Here is a 27099-nt window from a genome sequence, read left to right as displayed (position 1 = left end):
GGAGTGGGAGCTGGAGGAATACACATCCCTGGGAGTCACAGAGACAGTGACCCTGTGAGGGAGCAGGGTGGAGTGGGAGCTGGAGGAATACACATCCCTGGGAGTCACAGAGACAGTGACCCTGTGAGGGAGCAGGGTGGAGTGGGAGCTCGAGGTTTACACATCCCTGGGAGTCACAGAGACGGTGACCCTGTGAGGGAGCAGGATGGAGTGGGAGCTGGAGGATTACACATCCCTGGGAGTCACAGAGACGGTGACCCAGTGAGGGAGCAGAGCGCAGTGGGAGCTGGAGGATTACACGTCCCTGGGAGTCACAGAGACAGTGACCCTGTGAGGGGGCAGAGTGGAGTGGGAGCTGGAGGATTACACATCCCTGGGAGTCACAGAGACGGTGACCCTGTGAGAAAGCAGAGTGGAGTGGAAGCTGGAGGATTACACGTATCTGGGAGTCACAGAGACAACTTTCTGCTACTGGGACCTGCCTGCACTGAGTTTGGAAGAAGTGCAAGAGCCATCACAGAAAAGGCTGTAAGTTCATTGGCTGATAAATACACCGTTATTAACGACTATCAGTTAATTGCTGTAAGTCTGCAAAGTTAATTTTCCAATTCTGAAGTAAGGTTCGAACTCAGAATTAAGAGACACTGTGAAATTCTGTGCCAATATAGTCAATTACCCTCAGTAAGCCACAGTGGAATAAGGGACTTAACCATATTGTTATTTCCCGGATGTTAACTTCATTCTAAGTAATTATTTAAGTTATTCTAGACTGTTGCATTTTACGACATGGCAAGACATATTTGTCAGATGGAAATTATGTTCTGTTACATTGGGAATTCATAGCCCCTGCTCGTGTCCTAGATGAACACGGGGTCTCGGAGATCAGACAGTGCTCGAGACTCTGTGATGCTGAGAGTTATGGGGATAGCGCACACAGAGAGCAGATCACCCTGCAGACATGACAGCCTGGAATAAGGAAGGGAATGGGGGACTAGGCAATCGAAGAGAAACAGTCAGGGAATCCAGGAATACCGTGATATCTCCCTCCCAATTCAGTTTCCCAGTTTGGAAGCTGATTAAGGTGTAGGCTGCTCAAGGGAGGGCAGTCAGAGCCATGTCTGTGGCCCCACAAGCAGCCTGACTGTACAGGATCGGAGGTAGAAGGAAGAAGGAACAATAGGAACAGGAGATTCCGGAAATTGAAGAAGATGTCAGTGTTTCTGTAATTTCAGGATAGTGGGGTTAAGAATGTCACTGTGTCTGCAGGACATTCGTCTGGGGTACAGTGAGCAGTCCAAGGTCACGTCCATGCTGATAGGAATGATCTGGGTAGGAAGGGTGAAGTGGTCTGGGAATCAGAATTTAGGGAGCTAGGTGGATAGTTAGCAAGCAGGACCTCAAATGTAGCAATCCCTTGGTTACTGCCAGTGCCGTGTCAAAGTGAGAACAGAACTCTGAGTTTTAGGTAGATGAGAGTGTGACTGGAACGATGGTGCAGCAGGAAGGGCTTCAGATTCCTGCGACACTGGGACTGGTTCTGAGGAAGGCAGCAATTGTGCAAGGTGGATGGGCTAACGTGACAGAACCGGGACTGAATTTCTTACGGGGTTTTTTGGGAGGGATTGAAAATAACTTGGCCTGTGCTTAGGATCCAAAAAGGAATATTAGAGGAGACTACCAGGATTCTCAAAATACTGGGAGATACATTTGGTACTAACTTACAACAACAAGTTTATCAGTGGAAGATGGAGCAAGAAAGAAAGCCTTAATCTGAGGTTCTCTGCATAGACATTAATACTCGGAGTGTGTAGAGTTACAGGTGCAGATTGGTGTGTCTAAATCTGGCTCAAGGAATGGCAGGACTGGGTGTCAAATATTGCTGGGGATAAAGAATTCCAAAATGATAGAAGTGAAGGGAAAGGATGAAGGGAAAAGTACTGGTTTAAATTAGCATTAGTTTAGGAGTCCAAGACAAAGATGATCCATCCAAGGAAACAATTAATTTGGCTGGAGCTACAGAACAAAAAAATATACAATTACACTGTGAGGTACAGTCTGTCGGCAGAAACCAAAAGAAAATGACGGAGGGAATAAATATTAACTGATATTAACTGTGTTATTGGTGTTGCAGGGTCACGAGGTTCGAGTATTCCTAGATTACATGGAGGAGAGCTTACTGCCGGAGTATGTGTCCAGCCCAAGACAACATGTACTGTTGGACCTGGTCCTTGGAAAAAGATGGGGCAAGTAGATCCAGTGTCAGTAGGGGAAGATTTTGGGGAACAGCGATCATTTTATTGTAAAGTTCAGGATGATGGTAGAGAATGATATAAGTAACTGAGAGTGAGAAACATTAGTGGACTGAGAGCAGCCTTCAATGGGGCAAGAATGAAGCTGGGAAGGTTTGACTGGAACACCAATTTGGTCAGAAAATGACAAACTGAACCATGGGCTCCCTGCAAAGACAAGATGGCTTGGGTCCAGTTGAGGAATGGTCCCTCAAATAGGAACAGCAGGATAAACAACCCCAATGCTGCTTCGTGTGATAAACAATAGAATTTGTGTCAGATGGAGAATCGAATTAAGAGCCACGAGGAATGCTGGAGGTTCAGAGGGGAGATGGTAGAGCAGAGGGGAATTATGGGAAAACTGAGAGCCACCATAGAGCTGTCCCGGAATCCTCCTGCGGGCCCCTCATAACGAACGTATCAAAAGATGGAGTAAGGCTGCGTCAAAATTAGAAAGAGGATTTATACCTGGAAAAAGATCTTCGCAAGTAGTTAAGATGCACTTAGATGCGTTGTAGATGCATGTTTGACTGAAACATTCAGGAGGCGATTAGATGATATTTGATACAAAACAAATGTGAGGATGTGAATGAAGGAGGAGATCATTACTCAGCAAAGAGTTCAGTTGAAGAGCTGGTGTAGTCATGATCGACCAAATGATACCCTTCTGTGCCAAAAGGCGTCTGTGTCATTCCGTGTGATGTCTTGAGAGTCCTCCAAATCCATAAATATCCCGTCTTTATAACCTCGTCGATCCTGTATGATACATTCTAAATCTCCATCAGCCAATGTCGCCGTCCTTATCTCTGTAACTCATACAGGCCATACAAACCTCCTTTCTCTGGAATCTCCTCCAGCCCCAATAACCTTTCCTCTCTATAAAATATTTCTCAAGTCTTTACAGCTCTCCCCTTCTCTGCAACTATCTGATCCATAGAAACCTAATCTTTGCAATCTCCTCCAATCCACACAACAATCAGCCTTACTAACCTCCTCCTGCCCTGACAGATTGCAATATCTCCATAGACTCCAGCCACTACAGTGTTCATTATATCTCCAACGTTCTCCATCACTGACAACACTGCCAATCTATTTTCTTTGCTCCAGTTCCTACAATTTTCCCTGTTGTGTACCCTAATCCAATGCCTAACCAGCTGTGTAATATCCTCTAGTCCCAACCATGCTCCTGATTCTGTAACCACCTTCTGCCCCGACACAGCTCACTGTCTCTGCAACCTCCAGATTCTAAACCTGTCCTTATCTGTGGAAATTCTCCCAGCCCTCCCCCTCTCTGTAATATCTACCAGATGTTAAAACTGAAATAACTCCACAGAGGCTGGTATCCTGTTACCAAATCACCTTTTATGTCTTCATGCATGATCCATGGCACTGACCCAAGCTAGCTCAGAGCCGGCTCTTATAGTTAACAGAGCCCCTGAAGCTTCTGTTTATTTATGAGCCAGGATTCCCTGATTAGAGCCAGTTAACAGTCCCAATCAGGTAACACGTATTAATGAGATTTAACTGACTGACCTCGTTCCAATCACTGTAAAAACACTCTACGTATCTCTAAGGTTAATTAACACCTACAAATCCCCTAGTCTCTGAAACCTCCTCCAGTTTCGCCAATGCTGTCTCTGTAAAGTTCCCCAAGGACAGTCCTGTACCTTTCAGTCGATCCTCCTGTTATCAATCTCCTGCAGGACCAATACAAGCTTTTTTTCCTGTTTTCTACAAACTCTCCGTCTCAATGTTCTCCACCCAAAATGTCTCTTCCTAATCACTAACTGGTTCCAAAGACTCGGTCTGCCGTTTGTGTGTGACGTTCTTCATAAGGAGGAAGGGGTATTCGAAACAGGGAGCTTCATAAGGCATGGAGACCTTTACACAAATAGGAATGTTTGTAGAAACTAGTGGGTTTACAGAAGTGGGAAGGGTCATGGAACATGTAGGATGTTTCAGAGACTGGCAGTATGTAGGCACAGTGGACAGATTTTTTTATATCTGGAGCCGAGAGGTAAAGATAAATAAATCATGTGATAAATTGTCCCGGTAACATTTTCATCAGGTGTCGGGGAGGGTTTCTCTCTACAAGGCTCTCGTAGCCAGAATATTGATCTGGCTGCTCCAGCTTCATTTTCACTTCAAACAAAACCTAAAACTATTCTTGTCTTTGTAATCTTCTTCAGCCTCTAGAACAACCCATATCCCTGCAATATCCCATAACTTTCACACAACTTCCTATCTCTCTAACCACCTATGGACCCTACAGCAATTCTGGACTTTGCACTTGCTACCATCCCTGAATTCCTTCCTAACGTTTGAACAAGGCCAATGAAATGGTAGATTTAAATAACATGAACCAGGTCAGATGGAGCTGTCATAATGGAGATGTGGCTCCAGTGTGACAATGACCGAGAACTGGATATATCAAAGGGGTTTACCATTTACACAGGAAGGATAAAAAGGCTAACTCAGTGAAGTACACTGTGTATAAAGATTGGGATCAGTATTATTGTGATGATAATCAATTCACACACTGCTCCTCCCTGTTTTCTCCCCTCATTCCTGCGTATTGATCCTGTCAGATATTGGTAAATCTTGAAAACTTCATAAAATAGTACAGTATAGAGGAAATCACTCTGCACACTGTCTACATTGGACAAGATGTCATGTTATTTTTGAAGCCCTAGTTCTCTCTCCCCAGAGACGATAGGCCTTCCAGTTCAGCTCCCGGCACCTTTTTAAAATGGTTTGACAGTTTCTACCTCGACTCCACTTCCATGCGTGACTCCCAGATCTCAACCATACTCTGGGTGAAATAACAACCTTCCTCAGTACTTCGCTAATATTTCAATTAATTACGTTTAATATTCACCGTTTGTAATGCAATTCTACAAGAGCAAAATGTTCTCTCCCTTTCTACACAGGCTCCTGACAATATGTGCACCCCAATCAAATCTCCTCTCAGTATCCTCCATTCCCCTATCTTTCCCCATAACTGCACTTCCACTGTCACAGGGTAACGGATCTCCTCTGTACCCTCTCCAGTCCAATTCCATCCTTCCATGTGATCGGGTGACCAGAACTGTATACAGTCCCCAAGCTGTGACTGAACTCATTATTTATACAGTTCCTGCCTAAGCTTCCTGCTCTGAAATTCTGTATTTTGGCTGACAGAGAAAATCATGCCAATTGCTGCATTAAAAAGATTATTTATCTGTCCAGCTACCTTCATTTATCTGCCCACACTGACCATACTCTCATTTATTGTGTATTCCTCTCTATTGTTGATGTCCCCAAATGCCTTGCCTTGCACTTCTCTGGGTTGTTTGCTCCATTCACCTGGACCCCACAGTTTCTGTTTTTAAGCAGTCTGCCATGGGATCTCTTGTCAAATCCAAGTAAGTCACATGCAGTTCCAAGTTACTGCCTCAAACCGACACAGTCAGATTAATTACACACGATCTTCCTTGAAAAAATCAAGACCGACTCTCCTGGAGTCCCTGGGATTTCCTCAGTGACAGTTTATCCACTGTCGCAGAATTCTAACCTCGACCTATTCAGTCAGTCACTTGCTCCACATTAAACAAAGTTGCGGTATTAGCTGTTCTCCAGGCCTCCGGCACCATCCCTGCATCCAGGGAGGATTTGATAATGTAGGTAAGTATAAGGCAGGGAATTTTCCCCGGCACCTTTTAACAGTCTGGAACATTGTATTACCCCTTTTTAAGGAATTGAATCTCCTGTATAATTCTCCTTTCCAAGTTTGTTTCTCCCAATATTTCATCCCTATTTTGATTCAGACAGACAGAGGCCAAACCCATCTTATGATTTGGTCAAGTCTCATTTTAATCGGGTTTCATGGAGTGTTTCTCTCCACAAGGTGAATTGCATTTTCTCATGATACCATACCCAATCTGCCTTATACCCTACCTGCCTGCGTGGTCTTTCTCTCATCTGACACTAACGTGATGATTTTTCCCCTTCTTCATAAGAATTGCCCTCTGCCTGGATACCCAAGAATTTACCAGCCTCCCTGTTTCCAGGAGCCATCTTTAAAAAGTCATTTTACTCTTGGATTGTGAAGTCGAAATTAGCCTGGACATGGCAGAAGGGATTAAACTGGGGCTCCACTTTGTGGGCAAGGCCCTGGTCCTGGTGTATGACATGGTTCATGAGAGGGACATTATCTTCCTCCAGGGATTGCAGGGGAAGCTATGACACTAGACCCTGCCAACTTGGTCAGAAGCTGATCCCTGGGTCAGTGAGGTGCCAGCCTTCTGGGTGAATATCTATCAGTATAGGAAGGAGGTCAGTGACCTTCTCCCCTGCACCAGGGTAAGTGCCACCATCTGCACTTTGTGACTTCACTCTCACTCTCTCTGTTACTGCACCCACATCCCACCAAGGCTCATTTTCTCCCACTGTCAGTGAATGCAGCACCTTCTCTCAGTCTCTCTGTAATCTCTTCTCTGCCCAACTCTGCCTGGTGTCTGTGCTGCCCACTCACTCACTCAGAACACCTCGACACCTTCCCCCCAACTGTCCCAGCACTAACAGCTGTACCAACCACTTCCATTTCCCTAATCCTCCTTGGTAATTCTCACATTCCAGAAGGAACCATCCCACACTAGGGCACAAAGAACGAAGAGGGATATGGGGCAGCCTAATATTCATCTCCTCACCCCCTAACAGGGGAAGGATCCTGACCCTAACAACCACGAGAGGCTGACTGACCGTGTCCAAGCTCCCAGACTGGATTCTGAGACTCCCCCTGACTCACTCTGCTGGGCACCGTGACTGACCGTGTCCAAGCTCCCGGACTGGGATCTGAGACTCCCCCTGACTCACTGTGCTGGGCACCGTGACTGACCGTGTCCAAGCTCCCAGACTGGATTCTGAGACTCCCCCTGACTCCCTGTGCTGGGCACCGTGACTGACTGTGTCCAAGCTCGCTGACTGGGATCTGAGACTCCCCCTGACTCACTGTGCTGGGCACCGTGACTGACCGTGTCCAAGCTCCCGGGCTGGGATCTGAGACTCCCCCTGACTCACTGTGCTGGGCACCGTGACTGACCGTGTCCGAGCTCCCGGACTGGGATCTGAGACTCCCCCTGACTCACTGTGCTGGGCACCGTGACTGACTGTGGACAATGATATCAAGCTTCCTGAGTTTGTGTTCCTGCTAAACACCAAGACAATACAGCAGACGGGTGAAACAGGTAGCTCTAGCTGAGGGGAAACGCTGCTAAAGGCAGGGTAAGGCAAGGCAATAATTCTGTGAGCATTCAAGTCAGTTCAAAGTGAGTGTGTACAAACACAGAGTGAGCAGCCCAGAGGGACAAGCCATGAGCTGTGAGTGTGTTTCCTGAGCACAGTGTCCTTGTAGCAGCATTGCAATGAGAGTTGTCAGTATACCCTGAGCTGCAGCATTGAAGTGCTGAAGCGTACTGTCAGTGGGTCCGGGATGTGCTGGGAATGCATGGTGAGGCTGGCATGTGTCAGATGCCATCATTGGTGGGTGTGTACATGCAGCTCCTCTCTGTGCAGTGTCCCCCGAGATGATGCTGTTCAGGATAGAAGTCTGCAGGAGCAAGCGCCGAGATGGAGTCACCAGGTAACAGGTCTGACTTTCGTGTCAAATTCTCCATATTGAGTTTCCCCACAGTGGGGGAGGATATGAAGCTGCAAGTTGATGAGGGGGTGGATCTATAATAATGTGGTTGTTGATCATCAGTAATCCTTCAGTGAGGATCTCGCCTCTCCCGTGCTCAAATCTTGACATTAACAACAGTCCAGTACAGGAACAGGCCTTTCAGCCCAGCAAGCCCGCACTGACGCATGATGCCGTTCTAAAGTTAAAACAAAAGTTTTTGCTCCAACAACCTCTATGTCATTCTATTCCCTACTTGCTTATACTTGTGCCAAGATCCCTCTTAAACCTTGCTATATTGGCTTCTTCCCCTATATCATTTCATTCCAGGCACTTTACATTCTGTCTGTAACAGCAAACGAAACTTACCTATCACATCTCCTGAACTTTCTCTCTTTTACCTAAAACCTACAGTCCTGAGTAATTGATACTTCTACTCTGGGGGGAAAAAGCCTCTAACTGTCCTTCTATCTATGCCTCTGATAATTCTGTAAATATCTGTCAGGTAGCCCCATATCCAATGATGCCCAGGTGCACACAAACCCTATATGTTCAATTTCTCCTTCTGACTAATACCCTCCAAACCAGACAACATGCTGGTAAAATTTTTCCATACCCTCTCCAACACTTCAACATTGTGTGGCAAAGAGTACTGTACACAATATTCTAAATGTACCTCGAAATAAGTTTCTCTACAGCTGCAATATGACCTGTTAGTTTTCATACTGCATGCTCTGATGCATGTCTGCAAGTTTGCCATCAGTTTTCTTGATCACCCTATCCACCCGTGTTACCCCTTTCAAGGAACTGTGGAGCTGTACACCTAGATTCCTTCGGATGTTGATGCAATCAGTAGTTTTTCCATACAATTTATACTTCTCTCCTGCATTCGACCTTCTAAAACGCATCACGTCACAACTGTCCAGATAAAGTTACATCTATGTTTTCTCTGTTCAAGTCTGCAGCTGACCTATATCCCGCTGTATTCTCTGGCAATCATCCTCACAATATGCACCTCCGCCAATCTATTTACAGATCACAAAAGCACTGACCCACCAGTACTCTGTCTTCTCAGACCAAGCAGTTCTCTATCCATCTTACCAACTGATCCCCTTTCACTTCACCTTCTGTATGAGCCTGCCATAAAGAAGCATATTAAAGGCCTTGCTAACATCCAAACGGCCAACATCCAGCCCCATTCCCTCATCAATCAATTTTGTCACTTCCTCAAAATATTCAGTCATGTTTGTGAGACATGATCCTCCCCACACAACTGTGTTGCCGGTTGCTAGTAAATCCAGATTAGAGTACTGTTGGAGCTGTACTCATTCAGACAAGTGATTATTCCATCATGTCCCTGACTTGAACCTTGGAGAGTAGATTCGATTCCTTACAGTGTGGAAACAGGGCCTTACATTCCTTACAGTATGGAAACAGGGCCTTTGGCCCAACTAGTCCATACCAACCCTCCGAAGAGTAACCCACCCAGACCGATTTCCCTCTGACTAAAGCACCTATCACTATGGGCAGCTTAGAATTGCCAATTCATCTGACCTGCACATCTTTGGACTGTGGGAGGAAACCACGCAGACACGGGGGGAATATGCAAACTCTACACAGTCACCCAAGGCCGGAATTGAACCTAGGACCTTGGTGCTGTGAGGCAGCAGTGCTAAGCACTGAGCCATCGTGCCGTTCTTGATGGTTAACATATAGTGGGGGCTGTGACAGTTACTGGACAGTGGGAGGTATGTCGGGGTGTGATGGTTACTATACAGTGGAAGCTATGTCCGGCCATGGTGGTTACTGTACAGTGGGAGGTATGTCAGGCCGTGATGGTTACTGTACAGTGGGAGGTATGTCGGGGTGTGATGGTTACTATAAAGTGGAAGCTATGTGCGGCCATGGTGGTTACTGTACAGTGGGAGGTATGTCGGGGTGTGGTGGTTACTGTACAGTGGGAGGCATGTCGGGCCGTGGTGGTTACTGTACTGTGGGAGGTATGTCGGGGTGTGATGGTTACTGTACAGTGGAAGGTATGTCGGGGTGTGATGGTTACTGTACAGTGGAAGCTATGTCCGGCCATGGTGGTTACTGTACAGTGGGAGGTATGTCGGGCTGTGGTGGTTACTGTACAGTGGGAGGTATGTCGGGGTGTGATGGTTACTGTACAGTGGGAGGTATGTCGGGGTGTGATGGTTACTCTACAGTGGGTGGTATGTCGGACCGTGATGGCTACTGTACAGTGGGAGGTATGTCGGGGTGTGATGGTTACTGTACAGTGGGAGGTATGTCGGGGTGTGATGGTTTCTGTACAGTGGGAGGTATGTCGGGGTGTGATGGTTACTGTACAGTGGGAGGTATGTCGGGGTGTGATGGTTACTGTACAGTGGGAGGTATGTCGGGCTGTGATGGTTACTGTACAGTGGGAGGTATGTCGGGCTGTGATGGTTATTGTACAGTGGGAGGTATGTCGGGGTGTGATGGTTACTGTACAGTGGGAGGTATGTCGGGCTGTGACGGTTACTGTACAGTGGGAGGTATGTCGGTCCAGGAAGCTGCCGACTGTATGAGTTGTACACAATATGATTCTGCTGCTGCTGATGGGCCATTGTACCTCATGGATGATCGTGATTGTTTCCCTAACCTGTTTAAAGTCTGTACAATTCAGTACATAACATGGTGTGAAGGGTCTGCAAAATGTGAGGTTAGCCCTTGCTCCCCATAAGGACTGTGCAGTGAACATTGTTACCGATATATGAAATGTAGGGGTGATCTGCAGCAGGCAGATCAGTGATGATGTGGTCAATTATAGGTTTCCCTTTTATTGGTTCCCCATAACCTGCCGCAGAGCAGTCAAGCCACCACAGTGTCCAGCATCAATGCTGAGCACTATGATTATATTAGATTCCGTACAGTGTGGGAACAGACCCTTCTGCCCAACCAGTCCACGCCCACCCTCCGAAGAGTAACCCACTACCATGGCCAATTCACCTGAGCTGCATTTCTTGGGACTGTGGGAGGAAACCCACGCAGACACTGGGAGAATGTACAAACTCCACACAGGTAGTTGCCCAAGGCTGGAATCAAACCTGGGTCCCTGGTGCTGTGAGGCAGCAGTGCTAACCACTGAGCCACCATGCCACTCTATATTGACTATGTGCCATGGAGCTGCCCTCTTCTGCCTGCCTGTACCTTTCAGTGGTACAGAACCTACCAGAGAGAATAGTGATGCCTGGGACATAGTCCTGTTCACAGAATCCTGCTTTACAGACAATATCTGATTGTTGCTTGATTAGTCTGTGGGAAATATACAACAAGTCAATTTTACATTCTGTATAATTGAAGAGTTAATTTCAATTTATTTCTTACATTTTTAAACAAACATCATTGTTTTTCAGTTGAAAGCAATTGAAATGAACAATAATTGATTTACCAGAGCGCAAACCTAACTATTACAGTTCAGTGAATGTAGTAAACAGCCAATTCATGTTCAGTTCAGTGAACACACCATCTTACAGGCAGCAAAGCTGTTGGAAATGACATTGAGAAAAAGCCTGAACTCAGACACAGTGTTACTGGGCCTCTCCATGACGTCCAAAACACTGGCCATCTCCAAGATCTGTTCAGAGAGCTTCCTAACTGGAGCTGGACAGTTACTGACACAATCCCTCACAATAGACTGGTTAGAGACATACCTGAACAACAGGGAGATGTGTGTGGGGCAGACTGGTCAATGGACTAGCACATGGCACTGGTCAAAATGCAGTTCAACATCTATAACAATGACCTGTAAACAGCCATGTCTTGGAAGTATATCCCTTCCAGTGTGGGACCTAAACTCTGTAGTTCTGTACCTTGGACGCAATCCTGAATGAAAGTGTTATAAAGGTGATGGACTCCTGCAGCACATGGCATCTTACATTGAATCCCTCATAAACCATATCCAGTGTATGTTATCTCTACAATGTCAGTATCCAAACAGATTTGTGCAGCGCCATTGATGGCCGGCAGCTTTACAGCCCAACGTACTTGTGTGTGACTTGATCTGGAAATCTCTGTGTAAATGTTTGCAACATTGTTCTAACCATTAACAGTAAAGTCTTATTACTGAAGGTCCGACATCCTTTCGTAATACGAACTTTTAAATTGTCCAATAAACACAAAATCCCCACTTTATTCAGTTCATTTTTATAACAATATGATGAAAACAGTGCACAACTCACAGTATGGAGCATTGAAATGATGGGTCTCAGTTCCACACCCAAGAGCAATTTATTATTAAGTGCAAGGACTTTGAAATAGAGCATAGAACATAGAACAGTACAGCAAAGAACAGGCCCTTCAGCCCATGATGTGGTGCCGACCACTGATCCTTGTGTCTGCACCCTCAAATTTCTGTGACCATATGCATGTCCAGCAGTCTCTAAAATGTCCCCAATGACCTTGCTTCCACAACTGCTGCTGGCAACGTATTCCATGCTCTCACAAATCTCTGTGTAAATATCCCGCCTCTGACATCCCCTCTGTACTTTCCTCCAACCGGCTTAAAACTATGACCCCTCGTGTTAGCCATTTCTGTCCTGGGAAATAGTCTCTGGCTTTCGACTCTATCTCTGCCTCTCATTATCTTGTATACCTCAATTAGGTCCCCTCTCCTCCCTTTCTCCAATGAAAAAAGTCCGATCTCAGTCAACCTCTCTTCATAAGATAAGCCCTCCAGTCCAGGCAGCATCCTGGTAAACCTCCTCTGAACCGTCTCCAAAGAATCCACATTTTTCCTATAATAGCACGACCAGAAATGGATGCAGTATTCCAAGTGCGATCTCACCAATGTTTTATAGAGCTGCAACAAGATCTCACAACTCTGAAACTCAATCCCCCTGTTAATGAAAGCCAAAATACCATGTGCTTTCTGAACAACCCTGTCCACTTGGGTGGCCATTTTAAGGGATCTATGTACCTGCACACCAAGATCTTTCTGTTCCTCCACACTGCCAAGAATCCTATCCTTAATCCTGTACTCAACTTTCAAATTCGAACTTCCAAAGTGCATCACTTTGCAGTTATCCAGGTTGAACTCCATCTTCCACCTCTCAGCCCATCTCTGCATCCTGTCAATGTCATGCTGCAGCCTACAACAGCCCTCTGTACTGTCAACGACACCTCCAACCTTTGTGTCATCTGCAAACTTGCTGACCCATCCTTCAATCCCCTCACCCAAGTCATTAGGAAAAATTGCAAACAGTAGAGGCCCAAGGACAGAGCCCTGTGGAACACCACTCGTCACGGACGTTCAAGCAGAATATTTTCTTTCTACAACCACTCGTTGTCTTCTGTAGGCCAGCCAATTCTGTACCCAGACAGCTAAGTTCCCCGGTGTCCCATTCCTCCTGACCTTCTGAATGAGCCGACCATGTGGAACCTTATCAAATGCGTTGCTGAAGTCCATACACACCACATCCACTGCTCGATCCTCATCATCACCTGCCCCTCACAAAGCCGTGTTGACTGCATTTAATCAAGCCATGCTTTTCCCGATGGTCAGAAATCCTATCCCTCAGAATCCTTTCTAACACCATGCAGACAACAGTCGTGAGGCTTACTGGTCTGTAATTGTCGGGGATTTCCCTATTTCCTTTCTTGAAGAGAGGAATTACATTTGCCTCCCTCCAGTCCTCAGGTACGACTCCAGTGGAGATCGAGGATGCAAAGAACTTCGCAAGTGGCGAAGCAATTGCATTTCTTGTTTCCAAAGCAATTGTATTTCTCGTTTCCAAAGCAGCGGAGGACAAATTTGATTCGGGCCTGGCAACTTGTCAGTCTTAATATTGCTCTTCAGAGGGTCTGTGTGGACCTGTTGGACCTAAGGAACTGGTTCCACATGTAAGCTAAAATGTGCTGAAAAAAGCAGTGTGTGTGTTATCATTTTGATTCAAACCTCAACCCACAAAGTCTCATTTGAAGACCCTTCTAAGCTATTGTCCATCCTTTCAGCAGTAACTGACTTGTTAATTAATAAAGCAACATCACCTCCTCTTTAACACCCTGCCTTGTCCTGTCTATAGTTCCAGTACAACAGAGTATTGAGTTGTTTGCTCTAACCTCCCTCAAAAGAGCCTCTGTGATGGTAAAACTGTCACACCTCCACATGTCAACTCATTCCCTTATCGCATCTGTCAGCCTGTCTGATAATACTCCCAGCATTAATCTAAGCTGGAATATAATACCTGGAATACCCTGTACCTCGGAGTTCTTCAGTCATTTCCTGTTTCTTATCAAGCTGCTCAAACCATGAACCACAACTCTAACTCTGGCACTAAATGAATATATGCGGAATTGTAATTTCTTTTTTTTAAAAAAAAACATATTCATCAAATGCAACTTTCCAGAACTGAGCAGTCAGCTCCACATACAATGAGTTTCTGATGGTTAATTCCCCACTCAGTGTACAGAGGGGACAGCCCTCAGTAGTGGAGAAAGTGAGGACTGCAGTTGATGGAGATCAGAGTCAAAATGTGTGGTGCTAGAAAAGTACAGCACGTCAGGCAGCATCCGAGGGGTAGGAGAGTCGATCTTTCGGTCATAAATTCTTCATCAGGAAGGCATTGGTGCATTCCTTTATTTTTTCATTCCATGATTCACAGAATGTTGTGAACTGTACTTACTCAGGGAGGCAGCACTGTGTATTGCACTGAAATGGAAAGCAGTCAATCAGTTGGTTGGACAGGGTGCAGAAAAGTTGAGGGGAAGTATACACTGATTGAATGAATTACAAACATAAGGATAGGTAAATCCCCTGGGCCAGATGGGGTTACCCTAGATTACTCCAGGAAGTGATGTGAGAGATTGGCGTGCCTTTGGTGATGATCTTTGCGTCCTCACAGTCCACTGGAGCAGTGCCAGCCAGATGATTGGAAGGTTACAAATGATACTCCCTTGTTCAGCAAATGGATTAGGGATAACTGTGGGATTGACTGAACAGTCAGTCTTACATCAGTGTGGGCAAAGTATTGCAGACGTTTCTGAGAGGCCGGATTTACAATTACTTAGAAAACAATGGTTTGATTAGACATAGTCAGCATGGCTTTGTGAGGAGCAGGTCATCCCTCAGAAACCTTATTGAAATCTTTGAAGATGGAAAAAGCACATTGATGAAGCGAGACCAGTAGATGTGGTGAACAAGGCGTTCGCCATTGTCGGCTCATTCAGAAGGTACAGAAGCATGGGGTGCAGAGACATTTGGCTGTCTGGATACGGGCGTGGCTGGCCCACAGAAGACAGAAGATGGAAGCAGTTGGAAAGTATTCAGCCTGGAGCTTAGTGACCAGTGGTGTTCTACAGGGATCGGCTCTGGGACCTGTGCTCTTTGTGATTTTTATCAATGATTTTGATGAGGAAGTGGACAAGTAGGTTAGTAAGTTTGCCAATATCACGAAGGTTGGTCGGGTTGTGGATAGTGTGGAGGGCTATTGTAGTTTGCAACAGGACATTGACATGATGCAGAGCTGGGCTGACAAGTGGCAGATAGAGCTCAACTTTAAAAAATGTGAAGCAATTTTTTTAAAAGGTTGTATTTGCATAAAACATACAGGGTTGAAGGCAGAATTCTTGGCTGTGCGGAGTGACAGAAGGATCTTGGGGTCATTGTCCATCGATCTCTCAAAGTTGCCACCAAGTTGATAGGGTTGTTCAAAAGGAATACGGTGTGTTGTCTTTCATTATCAGGGAGATAGAGATTATGAGCAGCGAAGTTATTTCTTTGCTCTATAAAGCTGTGGTTCAACCACACGTGGAAGCCTCAGAGAGTGTGCAGAGGAGACTTACCAGGGTGCTTCCTGGACTGGAGGGCATATCTTACAACGAAAGTTTGAGCTGCTAGGGCTTTCCTCCAGCAGTAGTAGTAGAGTCAGATCCATTAGGGATATTTAAGAAGACTCTTGGATAGGCACACGAAAGTTAGTGCATTGAAGGTTATATAGGTTAGTCTGATCTTAGAGTGGGATAAAAGGCTGGCAAAACATTGAGGGATGAAGTGCCTGCACTGTGCTGTACTGTTCTATGTTGCAAATTTCACTCAGCTTGTGGATTTTCGTCAGTTGGTGAATGTGTGAGGGAGGTGAGGGAGTGAGGGAATGGAGTGTGTGAGGGAGTGAGGTGTGTGAGGTCAGGAAGGTGGGTAGGGACGTTAGACCAAGACTTCCATTTTTGATGTAATTGTTACATTCACCTAAGTGTCAGCACAATATGTGTGGTTATCAAGACCAGACAAAATCCACAAGTTCAGTTATTAAAACGATTTTGGCTTGCTGTTTGCTCCTGGTTTCTACAGATACATTCTGCTGGGTGACCCATGAATTAGTATCTGAATATCCACAGACATGTTTCATTTTGTTTTGATACTGTTGAATGTGAAGGTACATTTATTGGATGTAGTTTCAGAGGGTTCACTGTAAGACACAAAATGCTTCAATAGACTGTCAAATGTGAACGTTTTCACCCAGTGTCTGGCCCAGGGTGCAGATGTAGGGAGTCTGGGTGATATGCCAGATGTCATCACCATAAGTAATGTGTGCGTTGTGATTCTGACACTCCATGTCCATACATCTGCTCCATGGGCCAGGCTCTGACTGATGATGAACTTGTCAGACCTGGTTCCTGGTCAGTCATTGGTATCTAATTTAGACAGTATTTGTGCCTACACTGAGAGCAGTGATAGACTGTTGGCTAGTTTCCTCCTGCTCAATGGGGATTCCAAATGATTCTCTGTGAGGGAATGTTTCTATGACTGCCCTGACACAGGTTGGAAACTCTCTTCACAGATTCAGGACCAGGACAGGGTCTCTGTCATCGCTACATGCAGCTGTGAGGTCCAGTAGCACTGTACCTGAATTCAGGCCTTTTAGAATCCACTTTTAATGTCGGTCATGATGCAAAGTGATGGGTTTGCTGACCTGAACAATGATCAGGAGTTTGCCATATTTATGAATTGGGCAATAATAAAGTATGAGCTTCAATTATTCAATGAACAATAACTGCATCATCTCTGAAAACAATGAAGTTGATTTTATATTGATAGAATTAAAATATAAACACCAAACAATCTTTTATGATACAAAAGTAAGGAATCACATTTTTATTTGTATCGAAAAAGGACATGTTGTCTGACTGTGCTGGTGATCACAATTACACATTGAATCTCAGTATTCAAATGCATACATTGTCACCCTATCATTTGCAAAATGGTTGACCTCTACATGATTTAATATTCAGAGTGAGCAAATGATTGAACAATCAAATAGAATTATAACTCTGACACATTTAAATATAATCAATCGATTTAATTTCTCCTCTGAAATGTGTGAGCTTCAGTTATTTGCCAACAATTCTATTAGTTTTAAAATAATGATGGAAAAGGATAGACTAGATCTAAAAGTTGAAGTTCTAAATTGGAGAAAGGCCAATTTTGACGGTATTAGGCAACATCTTTCAAAAGCTGAGGGCGGCAAATATTCCCAAGTAAGCAGTCGGCTAGAAAATGGGAAGTCTTCAGATGTTAGATAGCCGGAGTCCAGAGACAGTATATTCTTGTTAGGGTAAAAGGAAAGGCTGGTAGGTATAGAGAGTGCTGAATGACTAAAGAAATTGAGGGTTTGGTTAAGAATAAGAAGGAAGGATATGACAGATACAGGCAGAATAGTTTGAGTGAATCCTTAGAAGAGTATAAAGGCAGGAGGAGTATACTAAAGAGGGAAATCAGGAAGGCAAAAAGGGGAACATGAGATAGCTTTGGCAAATAGAGGTAAAGAGAATCCAAAAGGATTTTACAAATACATGAGATAAAAAGGATAAACAGGGAGAGAATAGAGCCCTCAAAGATCAGCAAGGTGCCTTTACGTGGAGTCACAGGTGATGGGAGAGATACTAAACGACTATTTGATATCAGTGTTTACTCAGAAGAAGGACATGGGAGATGTAGATATATGGAGAAATAGATGGTGATATCTTGAAAAATGTCCATATTACAGAGGAAGAAGTGCTGGATGTCTTGAAATGCATGAAGATGGAAAAATCCCCAGAACCTGATTAATCAGGTGAAACTTGAAAGGGTTCAGAAAAGATTTACATTCATGTTGCCAAGGTTGGAGGGTGTGAGCTATGCTGGAGGTTGAACAGGCTGGGACTGTTTTCCCTGGAATGTTGGAGACTGAGAGGTGACCTTATAGAGGTTTATAAAATTATGAGGGGTATGGATAGGGTAAATAGACAAGGTCTTTTTCTTCTGGGATAGGGAAGTCCAGAACTAGAGGGCATAGGTTTCGGTTGGGTAGGGAAAAATGTAAAAGAGATGTAAGGGGCATTTTTTTCTCACTCAGAGGGTTGTACGTGCTTGGAATGAACTGCCAGAGGAAGTGGTGCTGGTTAGTACAATTATAATATTGAGATGGTGTCTGGATGGGTATATGAATAGAAAGTGTTTCGAGGGATATGGGCTGAGTGCAAGCAGGTGGGAATAGATTGGGTTGGGATATCTGGTTGGCATGGACAAGTATGACCAGACAGTCTGTTTCCATGCTGTCTATCTCTTTGACCCTGTGACTGTAATTTAGAAATGATAATAATTTGACATGCATTATCAAATAAATAAATCGTTTATATTATTAAATTGTAGCATACAATAAGTTGAAAAGTTGCTATTTTTAGAATGAATGATAAAGAATAAAGAACATTCCAACACAGGAACAGATCCTTCGGCCCTCCAAACCTGTGCTGATCCAGATCCTCCTATTGTCTAAACCTGCCACCTATTTTCTAAGGTCCTGTATCCCTCTGCTCCCTACCCATTTATATTTCTGTATAAATACATCTTAGATAACGCTTTCGTTCATGCCCCAACCCACCTCCGCTGGCTACACATTCAAGGCTGCCACCGCCCTTTGTGTAAAAAACCTCCCACATATATCTGCCCCAAACCTTTCTCCTCTCACTTTGGACTCATGACCCCGAGTATTTGAGTTCCATAATGTGGGGGAAAAACTTCTTGCTATCCACCCTGTGTATATCTGTCTTGATTTTGTTGACCTCAACCTTCGACTTTGTCATGAAAATAGTCCTAATCTACTCAATCTTGCTTCATAACCAGCACCGTCCATCCCAGGCAGCATCCTGGTGAACCTACTCTGTACCCTATTCAAAACATCCATATTCTTTTGTTAATGTGGTGACCAGAACTATATGCAGTATTCCAAATGCGGCCAAACCACAGTCCTATGCAACTGTAACATGTCCTGCCAGCGCTTGTACTTAACACCTGATCCAATGAAGGAAAGCATGCCATATGCCGCCTTGACCACTTTACTTACTTATGTTGGCATCTTCAGGAAACAATGGACCTGAATACCCAGATCTCGCTCTAAGTCAATTTTCCCCAGGACTTTTCCGTTTACTGTATTGTTCACTCTTGAACTGGATCTTTCAAAATGCATCATCTCACATTTGCACAGATTGAACTCCATCTGCCATTTCAGTGCCCATCTCTCCAATCAATCTATATTCTGCTGTATTCTCTGACAGTCCCCTTCACTGTCTGTTACTCCAACAATCTTGGTGTCATCTGCAAACTTGCTAATCAGGCAGCCGATACCTTCTTCCAAATCATTGATATATATCACAAACAACAGTGGTCCCAGCACGCATCGCTGTTGCACAACACTGGTCATAGGTCACCATTTTGAGAAATCCCCTTTCACTATTACTCTCTGTCTCCTGTTGACCAGCCAGTTCTCTATCCATCTATATAGAACTCCCTGGACCCCATGCGACTTCACCGTCTCCATCAGCCGACCATGGGGAACCTAATAAAATGCTTTACTCAAGTCCCCCAGTACCTTCTCCAGCAACTTCCCTACCACTGATGTCAGGCTCGCTGGTCTACAATTACCTGGATTATCCCGCTATCCTTTATAAATAAGGGGACAATATTAGCAATTCTCCAGTCCTACGGGACCTCACCCATGGTCTATCATCCTGCAAAGATATATGTTAAAGCCCCAGTTATTTCCACACTCACATCCCTCAGTAACCTGTGGTTGAACCCATCCAGACTTGGAGGCTTGTCTACTTTAATACCTTTTAGAGTATCCAAAACTTCCTCCCTCTTTATGTCGACTTCATCCAGAGTATTCGGGGATCTATCCCTCACCTCAACATCCGTCATGTCCCTCTCCTTGGTGAATACAGATGCAAAGTACTCACTAAGAATCTCGCCCAATTTCTCTTAATCCTTTCTTCCTTTGTCCTTGTGTGTGCCAAACATTTCTCTAGTTACCCTCTTGCTCCATATCTATGAAAAGAATTCTTTGGGATTTTCCTCAACCCTGTTTGCTAACGATATCTCATGACCACTTTTAGCCCTCTTAATTCCTCGCTATTTACTGTGAAATGTGGCTAGTGAAAAGAAAATAAACATTTGTTCGTGTGAGTGGGAACTCAGACCTTTTCAAAGTATTTTGTGCAAAAACAATATTTGAAATCCGTCTCAGTGCAAATAAAAAGCAAGAGAAGAAACCTCTTGGGAAGAGTAATTTTCGGCCACTGTCCCCCCAAAGTACTTCTGAGGTGGAAAAGAGTGAGGGTTTGTAAAAAGGGCACAACAGTAACTATGGGTGGCTTGAACATGCAAATTGGCTCAATTAATCAACTGGACAGTGATATCCTTGAATATAGAGTGTATGAGAGAGTATTTCTGAGAGCAGGACGATATGGAAACAACCAGAGAATGGGGCAGCACGATGGCTCAGTGGTTAGTACAGCACCAGGGTCCTAGGTTCGATTCCAGCCTCGGGGGAATGTCTGCGTGTAGTTTGCACATTTTCCCGCTGTCTGCGTGGGTTTCCTCTCACCGTCCAAAGATGTGCAGGTCAGGTGAATTGGCCATGCTAAATTGCCCATAGAGTTAGGTATATTACTCAGAGGGAAATGGGACTGAGTGGGTTCCTCTTTGGAGGGTCGGTATGGACTTGTTGGGCCGAAGGGCCTGTTTCCATACTGTAGGGCATCTAATCTAATTTAGACTTGATATTATTTGGCAAGGAAGGATTGGTGGATGAGCTTTATCTTGGAAGAAGTTACCACAACATGCTGAAGTTTCACGTTCAGATTGAAAGAGTGAAGACTGAGTCATACATGAGAGTTTTAGTGTTAGGCAACGATAATTATACTGACCTAAGGAAGGAAGGCTGTATGGTCTGGGGGGAGCAAAGAACAGTCAAAGGCAGGACAGCTGAAGAAATTTGGCAAACAATTAGGGAGATACTAAAGATTGAAGAGGAATTGCATAACGGAGAAAAATCATCCATACCTTGATAAGGAAGTCAAGGATAACATGAAGGCACATCCCAGTGCATGTCATACTGCACATGTTAGTCACACTGTGGAGGATTGGGCAAGTCAGTGGCCCCGTGGTATTACCATTGAATTCTTATGTGATAAACCCAGATAATGTTCTGGTGACCTGGGTCCAAATCCTGCCACAGCAAGTGGCAGAGCTTGAATTCAAATCCGGAATTTAGAGACTGATGGTGGTTATGAATCGATTGCCAAGAAAAACATACCTGGTTCACTGATGTCCTTTAGGGAAGGAAACTGCCGTTCTACCATAGATTCTCCACTCTCAGACTGAAGACGTTCCTCCTTATCTCCATTCTAAAGATTATCTCTTGACTCTCAGGCTATGTCCTTGATCTTTTCTCTCCTCAATGTGAAAGCATCTTCCCAATGTCTACTCTGACCAGGCAACCAGTATTCTGTATGCTTCTATTAGATCCCCTTTCACCCTTATAAACTGCAGCACCTATAGACCCAGAGACCTCATATGTTGAGCTTGTAATTACTAGGACCATTCTTATGAAGCTACTCTGAACATGCTCCGGGGTGGTACATCCTTCCTGAGTTATGGGGCCCAAAACGGTACACAACAAACCAAATTTTGTCTGACCAGAGTCTTGTAGAGCCACAGAAGTCCATCCATTCAAGTCATTGCAAAAGAAATGCCATCACTGTATTTAAGGCCACCTTAAATAATAATCTTACGATGGACAATAATATATTTACCATGGAGTTACAAAAATGAACAATGATTAAAACATGCTGGGAAGAAGAACCTAGCCTTGACCAAAGTCTCTGTGCTCTTCCACATGCTACAGAATGCAGACAGGCTGCAGCTACCCACAAATGGTTGCAAACAAACCTGACAGCTCCAGACCCTGTAATACACACCTGAAATTGGACCTGAATGGGACCATGGAATGTCACCTTTGGGCCATCAATGTGACAACCCCAGGTTGGATCTGATTAATCAGGGTAAATGAACCTGTGAATTTCATTGGCAGATTCTTCACACCCTCCCAAAAGGCGTGAAGACTTGGGAGGATAAGAATCAACGTAAAACTGCTTAGCGAGTGGTAGCTCGAGAAAAACCACTGAAAGACAAGACACCTACAAGACCATCAGAAGAACAAGAAGACTTCACCACGTGGAATCTGGTCAACTTCTAGTGGGGTGATATGTGATCATCCAAAGTTCAGTTAAACAATAAGATAGATTGTAGTGTTTTTCATTACGGTATTGTACGTTTTATTGTTCTAATATTAATTGTGTTCAATAAACAAATATCATTGTTTATAAGAGATGTCTCAGTTCTTTTGCTGAATATAAGATTTCAAACACAGTATTTCCCTCAGTTTCTTCATCTAGATTCTTCATGTACAAAGTAAAAAGTTATGGTTCCCTTGCAAAATACCAGTTGTCATTGGCTGCTATCCTTGAAGGATCCTTTTATTCCCACTCTCGACCTTCTGCCAGACAGTCAAGCTTCTGTACACACTAGTACCTAGTCTCTGACACCATGGGCCCTTGTCTTACTCAGCCATCTCCTGTGAAGCACCTTGTCAACGTCCTTCTTGAAGTCCAGACACACAGTATCTATTAGCTCTCCTTAGTCGAACCTGCTTGTTACATCCTCAAAGCATTCTAACAAATTCATTAGCATGACCTCCCGTTGATGAAACCATACTGACTTTGCCGTACTTTACCAGGCACTGGCAATTATTCAGAAATCTCATCAATCACAATGGATTCCAGGAACGTACCCATGACCGGGGTTAGGCTAATCAGTTTTTAATTTTCTGTCTATTGCCTCATGCCCCTTTTAAACAGGAAGCCAGTGAGATCCAAGATGGCGGCGGCCCAGTAGGTCTCAGTCTGCAGAGCTCTGCCCAAAACTCAGGCAAATTGAAGTACCCACCCTCATCTCACCTGCTAAATTGCTAAAATAGCTTTTGCCCAGCAGCCCTAGCCATTCTACATCAAACTTTAGCAGTCTGATGCTTTTTAAAATGACCAGAGGTAAAGTCTCTCACAGTTCACAACGGGCAGAGCCCAGGCAGGGACTTTTCCCCCACTACCCCTTAGCAACAGAGACGCCTGCGTCCACCCCGGGGCGTGACCTGCAAGGGCAAGCCTAATCTCGGAATTTCTTAAACTCTGAGAGAAGATTGATGAGTCCATTGAAGAGACACTGTTCAGGTGGGAGTCGATCTCGGTCATGATGCAGAAACATGACGGAGAGGTCGAGAAACTCGGGCAGCGTGTCGGGCGAGGGGTGGGGCGGGGCAATGGGCCTCGGCCTCCGAGACCACTGATGAGTCATCCATGGGTCAGGTCTGGGCTCTGGAACATCGAGATCCGACCTTAGATGATCATATTGATGACCTCGAAAATCGAGGTCATCGGAAAAATATTCGGTTGCTAGGCCTTCCCGAATGGGAGGAGGAACGTCAGCTTGTTGATTTCCTGGAGCCATGGCTCCCACAGCTGCTGAAACTGGAGTTGGAGCTGGGCTGGTTGCCGGTTGAGCGGGCCCACCGGGTTGCTGTGCGCCGGCCCGGCTTGGACCAGCGCCTCTGCCCGGTCCTAGTTCTACTTCAGCATTAGAGGGAAAAACAGATGCTGCTTGAGTCCACCAAATGTTGGGGAAGGATCGCCATGCCATGATATACAAGGCCTCCAGGATAATGTTATTCTCTGGCTGTGGTCCGCAAGAGGAAGGCAGTTGATGAGGCGAAGAAGCGTCTGAGGGATTTAAATATTCAATATTCTATGCGATATCCGGCAATGCTATGCTACAGTCATGGAGGATCTGTATCAGATCACCGAAAAAAGGAAAAGAATTCCTGAATGCTCTCAAATAAACTGCAGGATTTGAACTGTATGGTTATGACCTAATTTTGCCCCCCTTTTCTTTTTATTTTTCTCCTCCTTTCTTATTTTTTTCTCTTCTCCATCTTTCCGTGGTGGTGGGGGAGGGGGAGTGCTAGTTCCTTCTCCTTTCTATGGACTCTTATCTATCGTGCGATTTATTTGATGATAGGGGGACTTTTCTGAGTGTTTTTTTTTATTTGGTTGCTTATTACTTGCTGGGATTGTAATTTTGTAATTTTATTCATTTTCATCTTGTGTTGTTTTGCAAAGTGTATCGAGGTGATGGTGGTTTAGCTCGCACACTTCTAACATCTGTCTTATAAGATGTTGGAATTTATTTACTCTACTTTGTAATGCCTGTGCCGAGGGAATGCCTCTGGCTGGGAGATGTTATGGTGGGATTATTGGAAGGTAGTAATGCCCCTTGTAAACAAGGGGCAAAGTCTCCTTTTAAATATGTTTTGTGTTATTTGTTTTTATGAATAGTTCTTAGTTGTTTTGATTTAGCTTTTTTAAAGAGTATTTTATGTGTGATTCATTTTTGGTTTCTAACCAATGTCTTTTGGGTGGGGTTCTCCCTCCTGTGGGGTCTCGGGCTTGCTTAGACTATCGTGGCTAGTCATTCGTTTAGGTGGTACACCTGCAAAGTCAAGGGGAGCCACTCATTAATCAAAAGGAAAAAAATATTATCAAGTCTTAAAAAAAGAAAAGGTGGATGTCGCCCTTCTACAGGAGACATATCTACTTGATAAGGAGCATTCGAGGCTGCAACAGGGTGGATTTGGCCAGGTGTTCTTTTCCTCTTTCAGCTCAAAAAGTAGGGGAGTTGCCAGTCTTACTGGGAAGCATCTTCCCTTCCAAATGCGAAGCCAGATAAAACATGAGTCTGGATGGTATATATTAATTAAAGCCCTAATATATGGAGAGGAATATGGGAAAATGAATCTCTATTGCCCGCTGGTGCACCATTTAAATTTGTAATGGAAGTGATCTACAAGTTGGTTGCTCTTGGGGTGCGCCACACAATTATAGGGGGAGGTTTTAATTGTACCATCGTCCCGAGGTGGACAGAATACCTAAGAGCTCTGTGGGCATATCTTTGAGATCTAGGCAGTTGGTGGATCTGATTAGGGAGGTAAGGCTGGTAAGCATGTGGACGTGTCTTCGCCTTCAGGGTAGAGACTTTACTTTTTATTCTAACCCACGCAAGTGCCATACCAGAATTGATATTCGCCTGTCCCCTCGACCCTTTTGAACTCAATATTGTTTTGTAAACTAGGTAATATAACTATTTTAGAACATGCCGCATTACATATGGAGGCTAAGACTAGTGATGACGAGATAGCTTCCCGACATTGGTGTATAGACCCTTTCCTATTGAAGGATAGTAAGTTCATAACATATTTCTCTCAGGAATTTAAAACCTTCTGGAATATCAGCTCAAACACGGCCGGTAACCCTTCGGTGATGTGAGAGACTGGTAAGGCAAATGTGCGAGGCTTGGTCATGTCATATTCTGTGACCCGGAAAAGACACAAGGGAGAACAAAAGCATCTGATCGAGACTCGGCTGAAGGCAGGTGAGACAGCATATGTGGGTAGACCCTCCATTACTAGACTACAGCTGATCACAGCCCTTAGGGCAACTTTGAATGCCACACTGACTCAGACAGCAAAGAGGGATATATTATTTGCGAAGCAGAGATTATTTGAATACGGTGACAAGCCTGGCAGGTATCGAGCATACCTTGCATGAAAGAAAAAGGCTCCCCAAGCCATTACGTCTATTGGAAAGAGTGCTGGTACCCTGACTTGTGATCGTGAAATGAGCAATGCAGCCTTTAGAAAGTTCTGTTTCAAATTGTACAGTTCAAAGAGCTGTGAGGATAGAACGACGAATATAATCTTTTTAAAAAAATAATATGGCCCTCCCAGGCCTAACCTTGGAATAGGTTTGTTCCTGAATGCCCCCCGGCAACCCAGGAAATACAGGAGGCGATAAGGCAGCTCCAGGGTGGCAAAGCGCCCAGACCAGATGGATTCCAGGTTGAGTTCTATCAAGAATTTATTGGGGAGTTGGCCAGGCCACTTATAAATATGTATAATTATTCACATAGTCAGGGCTGCCTCTCGTCTTCTCTGAGAGAAGCAAATATTTCTCTCATTATTAAAAAAGGTAAAGGCCCCAGATGACTGTACTTCGTATAGACCTATACCTTGTTTAATGTGGATTTTAAAGTTCTCACAAAAATGTTGGCATTAAGACTGGAGAGGGTGCTGGGACGTCTTGCCAGTATATCCAATTTTCCGGATGAATCCCGTTTCCCCTTTCCGTGGTCACTGGGAGGTTTTCTTAATTTTGGTATTTTGAATACTCCGGCATTTGTTCAGCTATATAAAACCAATTATACACATTTGATGGAGAAAATAAGATAGGACCTTCAACGCTGGGAAGATCTCCTGATATCCTGGCTAGTTGGAATAGCTTTGGTCAACATGACCATCCTACCTCGCTTTTTATACGCTATGAGAATGCTCCCCTTGCTGCTGCCGAGACAGGCGCTGCGTTAGCTTTATGGTTGGCTCGACTCCTTTATTTGGATTCATAGACAGCCGCTTATTAAATTAGAAAAGCTGCAGCTTCCACAAGTAAGGGGTTGGCTGGATTTTCTGGTTTTCAGGAGGTACCAATTGAGCTCTCTATTATCCTTCATAACTGATTGGGTCTCTTGTGAACCACAGTCAATCTGGTTACATATTGAAGCCTCCCTCGGAAAGTATCGCCTCATCAATCTACAATTTTTGGACAAGATGAGAGTTATTACTGATCATTGTAAAAAATCTATTGTATTAAATACAATCAAAGCCTGGAAGATAATGCAACAGGATGCGGGTA

General features: G+C 44.5%; 1 long non-coding RNA gene across 2 annotated transcripts; it reads left to right on the top strand.

Moving 5' to 3' along the window:
* Nucleotides 1-369: 369 nt before the first annotated feature.
* LOC140456899 (uncharacterized) lies at nucleotides 370-22595 on the top strand. Of its 2 annotated transcripts, none has more exons than XR_011953181.1 (3): nucleotides 370-528; nucleotides 2132-2243; nucleotides 22149-22595. It is a non-coding gene; the product is annotated as an uncharacterized lncRNA (long non-coding RNA). The 2 variants fall into 2 exon arrangements; XR_011953182.1 differs by having other exon boundaries at nucleotides 372-528; nucleotides 22335-22595.
* The last annotated feature ends 4504 nt before the right edge of the window (nucleotides 22596-27099 follow it).

The sequence above is a fragment of the Chiloscyllium punctatum genome, chromosome 31 (assembly GCF_047496795.1).
Source record: "Chiloscyllium punctatum isolate Juve2018m chromosome 31, sChiPun1.3, whole genome shotgun sequence".
In the NCBI taxonomy this organism is placed as follows: domain Eukaryota; kingdom Metazoa; phylum Chordata; class Chondrichthyes; order Orectolobiformes; family Hemiscylliidae; genus Chiloscyllium; species Chiloscyllium punctatum.
Note: the sequence above shows the minus strand (reverse complement) of the source record. Positions and strands in the feature narration are given on the sequence as shown.